Below are 15,008 nucleotides of genomic sequence, written 5' to 3' on the forward strand. Positions count from 1 at the left end.
GTTAGTATAGACTAGTCGAGGGATTCACCCAGCGACGTGGCGTCCAGCATGAGGCTAGTCGAGGGATTCACCCAGCGACGTGGCGTCCAGCATGAGGTTATTATAGACTAGTCGAGGGATTCACCCAGCGACGTGGCATCCAGCATGAAGATAGTGCAAGCAGGATATTCACGAAAATGTTTCAAGCAAGCCACCACTCGAAAGAGCTGGTGCGGTAAAGTACACACTGCCCACTTCGATGGATCAGAAAATCATTTTTCCAATTATCACATATCAAGTCAAGAAAGCACTTTAATCAAGTAGGCATAGAACAAGCAGGGACACTCACCACGAGTGAAGTTCAAAGGTCAAGCTGGGATTCAAAATTCCACGTCCTTGCTATACCCTAGAAAACCAAATTTTGAAACTATAAGTTTCTATTCAGTTTTCAAGCTTATACACATCGAGGTTTATCTAATATATTACTAGTTTACTTTCCCATAGTAAATTCAAGAATCTACTTAGGTTGAAGCTTGACAAAAGTAGTAGAAATGTTTCTTATAGTTTTCCTTGAGATATTTTTCCTTAGAAAAGGGTAACTAGTATTATTTTCTTGAAACAATTCGACCATCCACTTAGGATTGAAATTTAGTAAAAGTAGGAAATGTTTTATATGGCTTTCCTTAAAAATATTTTTCTCTATACGAGTGCGGCTAGTACTATTTTATTTAGTATAAGTTTTCTTGCCGAGGAAGTTTTCAGCTATTTTTAGTTAAAGCCACTAAAATCTTGTATTTTGGAAATTTTCCTCTAGACAATTAGCCAGGGACAATTTTAAGGAAAGAAAAGGAAATAGATCAAGACTTAGGGTTTTAAAGCTAGTGAAATCATTTTCTAAAAGTAATAAGGCTAGTTTACGCTTAAAGGAGAGATATCGAGTTGGCAAGGTTTAGAAAATCCCTACACGAAATTTCTAATTTTAACATACAGTGCTAAGTTTTATCGAACCATACTAGGGTGAAGATATATTTAAATAGCTTGCTTAAAACTTCCTCAAGTGCACAAGACCAAAACGGATTCCTTACGATTTCGATTTACAAGCACATAATATTTCAGATTTGTCAATATAACCAACTCACATTTCAAATAGAAATCTCACTAGGGCTTCGTCAATCATTAGCCCTAGGTTTCGACAGATTCAATTCTGATCAAGAATAAAATGAATAACCAAGGCTTCGTCAATCATTAGCACTTGGTTTTGGCAAGCTCATATCACATCTTAACTAAAACAAAAATGAAGGTAAGGCCTTCAAGAAATTCCAGCAATCAAAGTTCATCACTCTTTAATATTTATAAAACCATTCAAATGGCCAAGGGCTTCTTCAATCATTAGCCCTTGACAACATCAATCACTTCCAACCACAATTCAATCAAGAATTCAAACCACAAATAAGCTAAATGTTCGATCCAAGTCAAAAATTCAGTTTCATAAAGAAACAGGACATTCAAGCAGGACAGTCTACTTTGAGGAGTCACGGACAGCAGTACATATGGAGGAAAAATATGAAATTTCTACAGAACAAAGGCCCATGAATCTAGTTTCAAATGCCACTGACGGCACCTTAATCGGATTTTCCTACACCAAGATATAAGCATTTTACTGAGACTGGTCAGTAAAATCCGAGAATCTGAAATCTCATTTTTCACTTGTGAAAAACTCCTTTTTCTCTTGTGAAAAACTCCTTTTTCTCTTTTAACACCATAAGGTTTTTATTCAAACCATCCATTCATTTCTTATAGAACTCCAAAACAACATATTCCAGGCACTTCCAACCATTACACTTCAAAGAAAATTTCAAAACCAAGCTGAGGTTCCAATTCAACCTTCGGCTATCACAAAAGAAATTCTAGCCTTTAGATATCAACATTTTTGGTTCAATCTTTCAATATATCCAATATTTCATTGCCAAACAACTTAAAATTTACATCTCTTATGTATTACTAATCCATTGTATTCCAAGGGAAGAATAAAATAAATTTCCAGAAACCAATTAAAATTTCCAAAGACAAACTGAAAATTCTGGTTCATCCCCTCGGCTATCAATACTTTTCCGGCACTTAGAGTTTTATAAATCCAACTTTTCCTTGGTTAAAACATGGTTTTAGATTCTCAAATTCATCATGTGAACCTTTGGCTAACTAATTAACATTTCTGGTTCAAAATCAAATTCGAATAACAGGTTTAAACATCCCAAAAATTCCAGAAATCTGTCCAGCAAGCTACGGATGAATCATGCATGAAGAAACTTTCTGTTTTCATTTTATTTTCTCGGTTAAAACATGCTATTAAACTCTCAACTTCCTCATGCAATTACTTAGCTAAACAATGAACATTTCCAGTTCAAGAGTTGAATTTAAACCATGATTACAAACCCCAAAATTTCCAGGTTTAAACCTCACGGCTTTTTCTCAAAATTTCCAGCAATAACAATGGTTCTAAAACAAGATTTTTTTTGGTTAAAACAGAGTTTTAAGTACTCCATTAGGACATGCAAACACGTAGCTAGCTAGTAAAGATTTCCATATCAAATCCAGATTCAAACAACAATTATACTCATCTAAAACAAATCCAGAAATTCTGTTTAGCTTGGCCTCGGTCGAACACACGTGTAGCAGATTTCTAATTCATTTTATTTTTCCGATTTAAACCCATTAATTAGCTACGTGCGAAGCTCAATTATCATGTTATTAACTAGTTAATCATGGTTACAAACTCAAAACAACAGAATTGAATCAAATGAAGCTATAAAGTACAGGACAAGCTCTCGGCTGCAACAATTCATAAAAATGGACTTTCTTATGTTTCTTGATTCATCATCCGGCTGCACAGAGTTAACATGCAAGACTCTAACCATATTAATCATCCAAGCTTTAATTAGCTAAACATAATAACAGTTCCGGATTATCACAAGAAAGCAGGGTTAATCCAACATTCTTAATCAACTCTCGGACAGGTCATATTCTTCCCAAGACAGATTTCTCATTCATGCTTCAAATTCATCATCCGGATACATAGATTGACATGCATGGTCTTAAACATCATGTCTTGAGTTAAGTAATCGCATATAAAAGCTCAGATTACTTCAATTAATCAAAATTAAAATTACATTACCAAATCAACTCTCGGCAGATCACACAATCAAAATTTCCAGCAGCTTTGATCCTAATTTCCGGATTTTCCTTGGATTATACGTGGAGTTAGATGCTCAAGTTCAACATGCAGAAGCTTAACCACTGATTAACATTTCCAGTTTAGAAATCGAGTTCAATCATCAACGTCATTCACCCAAGATTTCCAAAATTTGTTCGATCATCCTCGGTGGCTTGAATGTGGCAGAATTTTAAATTCATTAAAATTTTCTAGCTTATCTTAGCTCATTCGTCAAATGCAAAGCTTAATCAATCTTTAATCAGTTTAAATTAAGCTCAGGAATCACCTCAGCGTCAGCTCACTTGCGTACAGGAAGTCTGAAAAAATTTTCTGTTCTCTCTCGGCTCTCGTCTTCACGCACAGGTTTGTTGGTTCTGGTTTGGGTTGTAGCGGTGGCAACTGGTGGAGGTTGACGAAACAGAAGAGGTTCACGCAAGGCTTTCCCTTTGTTCCCTCAAACACGCGGTCAAGAACAGAAACGAGGAGCTCCTTCCTCTCGGACGCGAGGTGCAGCTCCCTTTCTTTCTCTCTTTGTCGATGATAACAAGGCAGAGTGTTGTGGTGAGTTTGGGGTGTGGTCTGAGGTGAATTAGTGCACGGTTGGGAAGTTGAGTGTTGGAGTGGAACAAAGAATGGTGTTTGGCAGAAATGGAAGAGTTGGCTCTTTGGTGATTGGCCGAATGGAGAGGTAGAGCATAAGGTTGTCCGACAATTTGGTTTTGGAATTGCATGGTTGTTTTGAGATAGTATGGAGGGTGTTTTAGTCTTTTCACGTCTCTTCCTAATCTCCACTCAAGACCTTAGTTCTAAACAAATTCAAAGTTTACCCCAAACGTGATTTAAACGTCGAATTATACACTAATCCTGCAAGACTTTAATTATCGAAATTTTCATGCCTTAAGTATGTTTAGTATACTTGTATCATGTTTATCTAAAATTTATTGGCTTTGTCTTAAAGTGAACATTCTTATTAGTATTTAACGTTATTCACTGATTAGAATTAATTATTGGAATTCAAGAAATTTTATATAATTAATCTACTCAGGTAGCATTAATTTTCAACATAAAGAAAACTAAGTATTTTAGCATTTTATTTTAAGGCGATAAATTATTCTAACTCCAGATGTATTAATTTAGTCTAGCAAAGTCAAGAAAATTCATAACTTGGGAAAATTATATTATTTCTCACATAAAATTGTTTTTACGCACTTATTTAAAGACAAGTAGAAATAATGCTAGAATTTATTAAAGAGTCAAAGTGCAAGTGAGATATGCATGAATATATATATATATTTATATATATATTTTATATTTTATATTTTTTTTTGGGGTTCTCATTCACATTCTGTGAATTTTGCTGAATTTTCAAAATTTGCCAAAAATCAACCCCAAATCTGTTTTGAAAGTACAAGTCAGTAACTTCAAACCAAAATTTGAGTGTCTTCCACTTAGAATCCTGGAAAAGTGTCTTCTAAGAACTTTTAGTACTTCGAAACTAGTTTCCAACGGTACCAAGTTTTCTGATTTTGGACCTACGAAGAATGAGATATGATTTTTCAAAAAATGCACCTCAAATCTGAAATTTTCAAAATTGACGGGAATTAAGTTTTTGGAGACTCTTCCCTATCCTCCAATACTAATTGACCATTTTGAACTTGTCTTCATGAAGAAAATCAGTTTTTCCTTGTGTTGTTAAACACCACCTTCGAACCTTGAATTTTGAGCAATTAAGGCTCATTTTCATGATATTTTCTAAGATTGTACAAGTGTGCAATTTTCTTTGATAATTGGGGTTTCTAAGTGATAGTGTGTAATAGATAACTATTGTTTGTTCAGCCATTCAAGGGGACCTTCGAGAGGACCTCACAACAGACTTTAAGTACTTGAATTGTGCAACACACTCTCTTATTTTGATAGGTGAGTGTCAAGTGTATGTGAACTTGTTACGTGCTTAATTGTTATTAGTAATTGGAGATTTTAAAAATGTCGAGTCGAGTGTGTACTTTACCGCACTCGTTCTCATTTGAATAATGATTGAGTTGATTGAAATGAAATGAATGGATTGAAATGTATTGAATGGATTGAATGAAATGAAATGGTATGCTATGGCTACATACGTCGCTGGAATGAATCTCCTCGACTCATAAATGTTAAATGGGGGACGCCCAAACTCATAGGCCGACCTTGGACTAGAGTCGGCATGGGCTTGGTCGGGAACCTTGGTGAGCCGTAGGAATAAAATGATAAATTTGATATATTGGAGAAATCTTGCTTGACCTACTCGTGCAGTAGCGCCTTTAACGCAGTTCGGGTCCGGTGGGGGGTTGTAAGGTGGAAGGACCTGTGAAGTAAAGTGGAGTTCTACGGACTTAAAAATACCAACTTGGGTGACGGAGTGTCATCGTGGAAAGGTATTCAATCGAGGTTGGAAAAGCAAGTGGAAATTAGCTCTTGAGAGCTACCATATTCTTGAATTGTTTCTGTTTAAATTTCATTTGAATTGTTAATTACTCAAATATTATTGTTTTACTTGTTGGATGGGATTGTTACTTGGACAACGTGCTTGCATGTGTGTTCTTGGCCTCAAGAGCAATCGCTCACCACGTAGATTTGTTTTCCTTAACAGGAATGGATTTGGAGTAAAACTCGAAGAAACCCTTGGGATGTACTTTTGTGTTAGGGTTTCAAATGTAATCGATTAGATATCTTTTGGCAGTGGTATATTTTGGGAAATTAATGTATTTTGAAGTTGTGATGTAAGATTCAATATTTATATATGGAAGCATCTGCATTTTATTACTTTGTCTTGTCGTTTTAGTTATCATCGTATTAAGTTTGAACGAGAATTGTACCGAATCCCGCCGATACCCTTTGGTTCGCCTTAGGGAGAAGTGGGGGCGTCACACTCATTCACGTTTAACTCGAGAAAAGAACTTACAACCATTGAAAAGAAATAAAATAACAATTCCAAGTTTAACATATACATTGGTTCTCAAATCCAGCTACAAGGCTTATACATGCCCAAATATGTCAAAGTGTTTACAAATCAGGTACAATCAACCCTAGTCGAGCGCTAGCACGAGTACAATTGCAAAATTCAAAAACTAGACTACGCTAACCTGTACAAGTCTCATGCCTCGCTCGTACCCCTTGTAAGGAAAACAAAACTAATAGAGTGAGTTAAAGCTCAGTAAGGTTCCAAATAGCAAGCTGAGCATTAATTAAAAGTGAAAATATCATAATAGTAAAGTAGCGAGCATAACAATTCAAGAAAATGAACAATAACACTTCGTATGGCCAAACATTAAATATTCAATATTTCAAGTAAAAAGATCATAGCTTGATCAAATAGTAGTTGACGCTCCGTCAACTTTCAAGTAAGGTAATTAGTCCAGTAGTACACCACTTAACTCCAATCTCCGTCCACCAAACAAACCCCTTACCTGACCCGAACTCCAAGATAAACACTGGTGGTAATACTCGAGCATACCGATTAGTCGAGAAGATAACACTTCACTCGACAAACTAGACACTTAGGGTTCGTTATCTAATCGACCAGGCCATTTGCCGGCTCGACTCGATTAACTAGTCTCAAGGTTTCTGGAATTCCATATAAGATATGAATCATATACATGTATATCAAGTCAGTGGCAACCAATGAACAAAAATATATCACATTAGGGCAAGTGCGATAAAGTACACCCTTACCCGACCGCACCAATCAAATATCATTCGATCACATTGGTCAAGTATTGAAAACAAGCGTCAAGTTCAATCAGGTATTTGGAAGCACTTACTAAAAACTTAATGCTTCTTAGATTCACGTTCAGGTACAACTCCTTGTTTGGAGTCCAAATTTACGATAAAACATCATTTAAGAGTTTGAAATCAACTAGAATTCGAAACTTAAGGGTTTCGCTTAAAGAAAATCAAGTAACTGAAACTCATTGAAATAGTATTCATTTGGCTTATCACACCCTAGAAAACTCATGCTCGGTCTTTTAGTTTTGGTAAAGAAGTGATTAAAACTTTAGAATTCACATTTGAGTCTAAAAGACGAGAAAAAAGTATTTCTATTGGTCGCTACCTTCACTTCACATTTGAGTCTAAAAGACGAGAAAAAAGTATTTCTATTGGTCGCTACCTTCACCTTTTAAAGAGTACGAGTGTTGGCCAAAATCATCTCATATACCTCTTACTAACGAAACTCGAATAGCATAACACGTGAAGTTCGTTTGAACCTCGAGTCGTCGCTCAAGTCTCAAGTTCGCTCGCCTAACCCTTGAGTGAAAATTTGGGCAGCATGCCCTTTGTATTTCGCTATTGTCCAACCATTTATGGCTTCATTTTGTTTTCCTCAACTCGGCCCAAATTTAACACATAAGTAAGTTTAACACAATAACTCTTCAACTATGCCCAATATCATCCAATTACAAGTCAATTTTAACAATGAAACCACCAAGACCAAAGCTGGAAACTAGTTTTAAAGACAAATAGCTAAGTAACAGGTTTGACATCTTCCGGCGTTTCGATCACAACTGAAGTTACGCTTATTGGATTGGGGTAAATTTTATGGCGTTTCGAAACTAAGACAGATACCTGCATTTACTATGAAGACATCGACACCCAATTCTTGCATTTTCAAGGTCAAAAAGCAAAATTTCAGAGAAAATAGAAAACTGTCATTTAAACTAGGCATTTGGGCAGTCAGGGGAGCTGAAATTTTACAGATAGATAGTTAACTCAATTCCCTACAACTTTTACGTTTTGAGCAAGAACTGATTTGGCCTTTATCATGGACGAACATGCAGTGCAAAAATAGAGCAGATTCACTATCAATGCTGGAAATTCATTTCTACTCTACAAATTCATATCCTAGGTCAATACTATCAAGTACTATCTCATCAAAACCATCAATTACTAGATACACAACCATAATCAAGGCTGAAAATGTAAACCCTAGCTAAACATTCGACAATATCATCCAAAACTAAATACTTAACCATAATAAACCAAGAACATAATTTTCTATCCCAATTTTAACAAGATTAAGTAAGAGAAAAGGAAAGGCAATCATTATACCTTCCAAAAGCTGCTTGTAAGTGAAAACCAAACCCCCCCTCTTTCAAAAATTTCACCACACAAAACTTTCCAACCATCAAAAAAGAAGTTTAATCGATTTAGTTTGGTTACTTTCACTCAAACAAGAATGGATTTAAGGTGGAAGTTGAGCTTTTCTCTCTTGTGTTTTTCTCTCCTCAAGCTCAGCCAACCAAGAAGAAAATGAAGAAAAAATAAAGCCAAGAGAAAGATAAGAAGATAGGAAATTGGTTTGGTCAAAGTTGGTTGGATGGCCGCCAAGTGTCGCCGCAAGATTAAGTCTCAAAATTTTTCTTTTTCTCTCTTTTTATTTAGTCAATAATTTTGGCTGTTTGGAGGAAATATTTAGGGCTAATTAGCTAAATGAAAAACAAAGAGATTAAGGAAATAAAATAGGGTTCAAGTGGTGCCCTCAATCGTTAGCAAACAGTGCACGTCGGTTCGAACCGTTTTTTCTTAACTCGCACGTATTAGGGTTTTCACTTATGATTTGCTAACTTATTATTAGTACTTCTAATTACATACTTTCTCTTATCTAAAACTCACTCTTAACCACAAAATTTAGTACACACACCTCACCAACTAATCACACTATCGAAATACGCAAAAACCCTAATTTACGCTAACTATAAAACTAAAGATGAAACTTTTGACCCTATGATTTATTGCAACTATTTGAGAAAGTAAATGAATAGTAAATCAATTATAAAGAAATGTATTTAAAATAAAGGAAATATTCAAGAAAATATGAAGAATTTTGCGAGTCCTCACATTCTCTTCCCCTTAAAAGAATTTTAATCTCGAAATTCATACCTTTATTCGCAAATAGCTCAGGATACTTCTCTCGCTTGTCCTTCTCTAACTCCCAGGTTGCTTCCTCTACCTCATGATGTCTCCATAGAATCTTAACCAGTGGAATTTGCTTATTTCTCAAGTCCTTCACCTTCCGATCTAATACTCGAATGGGTCGTTCTTCGTATGTTAAATACTCGTCCAGTTCAATATCTTTTGGTGACAAAACATGAGTCGGATCCGGGTGATATTTCTCAAGCAAAGAAACATGAAAAACATCGTAACTCTATTCGATAAGCCACCTTTCCTATCCGCTGAAATATACTAAAAGGTCCTATGTATCTTGGTTGCAACTTCTTCCCCTTTCTTGCCTTAATCTTTCCTTTCAATGAAGTAACCCTAAGAAACACCTTATCCTCTATCTCAAACTCTAAATCCTTCCTCCGATGATCGGTATATCTCTTTTATCGACTTTGGGCCGTTTGAAACCTCTAGCGAATCACTTTTACCCTTTCGTAGGTTTTCTCAACCTATGGTATTGTTGCCGGATCTATGACCTTCCGCTTTCCTACTTCATCCCAATGGATCAGTGATCGACATGTTCGTCCATAAAGTACTTCATATGGGGCCATTTGAATAGAAAAGTGATAACTATTATTGTACGTGAACTCAACCAGGGTTAGATATTGGCTCCAACTCCCTCCAAAATCTACAATACAGGCTCTTAGCATATCCTCAAGAGTTTGAATGGTCTTTTCTGACTGTCCATCGGTTTGAGAATGATAGGCCATACTATAGTTCAACTTAGTTCTTAGAGCCTCTTACAGCTTTTGCCAGAATCGAGATACAAACTTAGGGTCTTTGTCTGATACTATACTTACTGGTACCCCGTGTAATCTCACAATTTCATCCATATCGAATTTGACAAGTTTCTCCAAAGAGTATTTCATATTAACTGGCAGGAAATGCGCAGTCTTAGTTAATCGGTCCACTATCACCCAAATCGTATCATGACCTTTTTAAGTTCGTGGCAACCCTGATACAAAATTCATCGTTATGTGCTCCCATTTCCATTCAGGTATCTCTAAAGATTGTAACAAACCCGACGGTCTTTGATGCTCAACTTTCATTTGTTGACACGTGAGGCACCTTTGAACAAATTTGGCATTCTCCGCCTTCATATTATTCCACCAATACAGACTTTTGAGATCCTGGTATATCTTGCCACTACCTGGATGCACCGTATACCTAGAACGGTGAGATTCCTCCAAAATCTCATTCTTCAGTTCTTCATCCTTAGGTATAATGACGTGATTTCGAAACCTTAAAATCCCATCAGGATCTAAGTTAAAATCAAGTAATTTCCCTTTCTTCACTCTTTCCACCCACTTTTGTACCATTGGCTCTTTCTTTTGACCCTCTTTAATCCGATCTAATATTGTTGATCTCATCTCAATATTTCCAAAAATAATCTTCCGTGGCTCAAGACGAGGGCTCCATTCACATACATCCTCTAACAAGCTCTACTCTCCCACCATTAACCCTGCTAGTTGAGTCTTTCAATTTAGAGCATCTACTACAACTTTGGCCTTTCTTGGATGGTAATTAATGGTACAATCATAATCTTCTAAGAACTCGACCCACCGACGTTGTCTCAGATTTAGCTCTTTCTGAAAGAATAAGTATTTAAGGCTCTTATGGTCCGTGTATACCTCAAATGTCACCCCGTACAGATAATGCCGTCACTTCTTCAAAGCAAATACAACTGCTGCAAGTTCTTAGTCATGGATTGGGTAGTTTTGCTTATGCGATTTTAATTTCCGAGAAGCATAGGCAATTACATTTCTGTTTTGCATTAAAACACACCATAATCCTTCTCTCGAAGCATCAGTATACACCGTATAGCTATTCTTCCCATTCGGCAAAGCTAACACTGGTGTCATGGTCAATTGCTTCTTAACCTCCTGGAAACTTGTTTCACACTTAACATCTCAAATATATTTCCCTTGTTTCTTGGTCAAATTCGTTAGGGGTCACGCAATTCTTGAGAAATTCTTTATAAACTAGCGGTAGTACCCCGCGAGACCCAAAAAGTTTGGAACTTCCATAGGATTCTCCGACCGTTTCCATTTGACAACAGCATCTGTTGACCTTGGTCGATCAATCCTTGGTTTTGATGATTAACAAACCAAAATGTAGATTTGGGCTAATGTTTTTATGTGAGCAATTTGTTAGAACAGATTCTTGTGGCACAAAAGAAGAAGCAAAAACAGGGCACTCATGTCGGACGTCCGAAAGGAAGCTATCGGACGTCCGAAAGGATGAAGAACATCAAGAAGGAAACTCTGTCGGACACTCGTGAGGAAGCATCGGACGTCCGGAAGGATCGGACGCACGCATCGGATGCACATCGATCGCATCGGACGTCCGAGAAATTTCGCAAAGATTTGATGACTCTCTGACGACGTTCGGACGCATGGTTCGGACGTCCGACAGGTGGTTTGGATGCAGGGTTCGGACGTCCGACAAGTGGTTCGGACGTCCGACAGGCCAACGACTAGTTTTGACAGCATTTAATATTTGACTGTTGGAGAGCCTTTTGGAGCCATTTCTCACCTTCTATAAACACCCCAAAGCACAAGAAGACACAAGACTTTTGCCAACACATAATACAAGCTTACAAGTGAGATTTTTGAGTAGAAAGATTCTTTGTTGGTTGTATAAGGGGTTGGGAAAGTTGGGTTGTGAGGTTGCTCAAGTGAAGGTTACTCTCTAGGAGGAGTAAAACCTTGGTGAAGGTGAACCTATCACTTGGAGTGGTAAAACCTTGGTGAAGGTTGCCTCATTTGTATAAAATAGTTCTTAATTGGGTGAGTGATCTTTCAAGTGTAGGTTGTTGAGGGTTAACTAGAATAGTTGTAAAACTCCTTGGCTCAACCAAAGTGTGTTTGGGGTGAGGAAGGAGTGAGCCTTCACTTGTACATCTTGGTTAGCATCGCCATCAATTGAAGAGGCTATTGGTTTGATATTTGGTTTGCATTTCTTATCCTTTCTCTTTAATTAAGTTTTCTTTATTGTGCTTAAATTTGATATATCTTTGTGCATCATTGTGAATTTGTTTGTACTCATTGGGTTGCACCGGACACTTACAATTGGTATCAGAGCTTGGTCTCTTTTGATCAAGCTTAACCGCTTAGAGTAAAGATCATGGCAACCATAAAAGTTTCTTTTTTAGAAGGGCAATCTATTGATAGACCACCTATGTTTAATGGTTCTCATTTTAGCTTGTGGAAACAAAGAATGATGATTTTCTTACAATCCGTTTATATTGAATTATGGTATGTGGTAGAAGATGGTCCTTATGAAGCCAGAATAATTGACTCTACCACTAATTTGAGTAGATTAAAGACTAGACAAGAATTGAATGAAAAAGACAAGAGATACCTTTCTTTGAATGCCAAGGCCATGTGTATATTGTACAATGCATTAGATGTAAATGAATCTAGTAGGATTAAAGGTTGTAAATCAGCTAAAGATATTTGGGATAAATTGTGTGTATTTCATGAAGGTGACCAAGATATTAAAGAACAAAAGAAATCTTTACTTGTTTCTCAATATGAATTTTTCAAAATGCATCCTCTTGAAAATGTTGATAAGATGTGTAGTAGATTTTGTGACATTATTCAAGATCTTAAATTGCTTGGAAAAGAATATTCTTTGGGTGAGAAAAATAGAAAGATTTTGAATGCCTTACCAAAAGAATGGGAAAACAAAATAAATGCTATAGAAGAGGCAAAGGATTTAAATTCTATGTCCATTGAATCTCTTGTGAATTCCCTAACCTCTTATGAATTAAAGCTGAAATTCAAAGTGCAAGAGGAAGAAAATGCAAGAATGTATAAGAGAGGCATAGCTTTTAAAGCATCTCAAGTGGGGGATAACCCATCCTTCATGGGTAATGAAAACATGGAAGTGGACAATGATATAACTCCTCACATCAAAAGTTTCAAGAAGATCTTCAACAAGAGAAGTTCAAGAGGAGATTGCAAAATTACATGGGATGAATGCAATTCAAAAAGAGAAAAAGAAGAGTTGGCACAAATGGCACTAATGGCCTTTGGAGAAGATGAGGTAAATTCTTATCACTCTTCTTGTGATGAAGATAATGAAGATGATGATGTGAAAATTCTTATGATTAAAATGCATAAAAGTTTGAGAAAATCTTATGCTAAAAATAAAGATTTGAAAACAAAAATAAATGATTTGTTGGAAGAAAACTCCAAACTTTTTCAAGAAAACAAATGTTTGAGAATGGAAAATGATGATTTAAAAAATCAAAAAAGTGTTTTTGATTGCAAAAATAATTTGAAAAGGAACCTATTCAATATATATCAATATATTATCAATATATATCACCAAGATATTATCAATATATATCACCACGAACCTATTCAAATAGGGTTTAAACACTCGATACATTAGATTTATGAATGCCACTGGGGCATTGGTTAGGCCAAAAGGCATCACTGTAAACTCAAAATGCCCATATCGAGTGTTAAAGACAGTTTTTGGCACATCCTTCTTTCTAATTCTCAATTGGTAACATCCTTGTCAAAAATCTAATTTCGAAAACACCACAACCCCTTGTAATTGGTCAAACAGCTCATCAATTTGGGGATAAAGGATATTTATTCTTAATGGTTACTGCATTCAACCCTCGATAATCAATGCATAGCCTTAAACTCCCATCCTTCTTTTTGACAAATAGCACTGGAGCATCCCATGGTGACTCGCTCTCATGTATAAATTCCCATTCTAGCAAGTCTTGCAATTGTAACTTTAACTCCTTAAGTTCAGCGGGCGCCATCCGATAAGGGGTTTTCGAAATGGAATTAGTTCCAGGTGCTAAATCAATCTTAAATTCAATCTCTCTTTCGGGTGGCAAAGACACCAACTTCTCTAGGAACACGTTTGGATACTCATTTATCACCGGCGTATCTTCTAGTTTAATCTTATCTCTTGGGGTGTTAATTAGAAAAGCCAGATACCCCCGTGCCCCGCTACAAAGCAATTTCCTGGTCCTAATTCCCGGAATAAGGGTAGATGAGACTAGAATACCCCTCACGTCTAATTTTGGAGTTATTTCACCCGGTATGCAAAACTCGACCACCTTCATACGACAATCTACCCGAGCATGATAATTAACTAGCCAATCCATTTCTAAAATAACGTCGTACCCCTTAATAACTAGACTTATAAGGTCAACTACTAATTTCCGCTCACCAACCCAAATATCACAGTTTATAAACACCTCGTTGGCAAGTAAGGATTGGTTACCCGTAGGTGTTTTCACTTCTAGGTCATATGGTAGTGTTTCGATTTTCACATCAATTCCAAACATAAATGTGGGACTAACAAAAGAATGTGTTGCACCAGGGTCTATCATAATTTTGGCTAAACAACGGAAAACAGGAATCGTACATTCTACTATCTCCGATGGTTCAGGTATCGATTGTTGGTCCAAAAAGTACACTCTGGCTGGCACTCTTGACCTGGTCCCTCCTACATTGGTTGGTTTAGGGTTTGATTTGCTAGTCAATTGAGGATCACTAATCAGGGGGCAATTGGCGATCTAGTCCTCCGTACTTCCACATCTTAAGCAATTTCGAGCTTTTCTCCAGCAATTATCCTCGATATGGTTAGATTTCCCGCAGTACCCATAAGATACTCAGGGGGCGGATGTATGGCCTTCCCGTGAGGCACCTCTTGCCTGTCCCCTTCCACCTGGGACTCCTCTCAGAATAACTCCCCTAGATGTACCCGTACACCTTCCACCTCCATCTCCTCGACCGGCTTTAGGAAGTGGCATGTTCCTATTACTATGTGCCTGCCCCTGGCTTTCACCAGGTGCACCTTTCTTTTTTGC

The sequence above is a fragment of the Coffea arabica genome, chromosome 1e, assembly GCF_036785885.1.
Source record: "Coffea arabica cultivar ET-39 chromosome 1e, Coffea Arabica ET-39 HiFi, whole genome shotgun sequence".
Taxonomy (NCBI): Eukaryota; Viridiplantae; Streptophyta; class Magnoliopsida; order Gentianales; family Rubiaceae; genus Coffea; species Coffea arabica.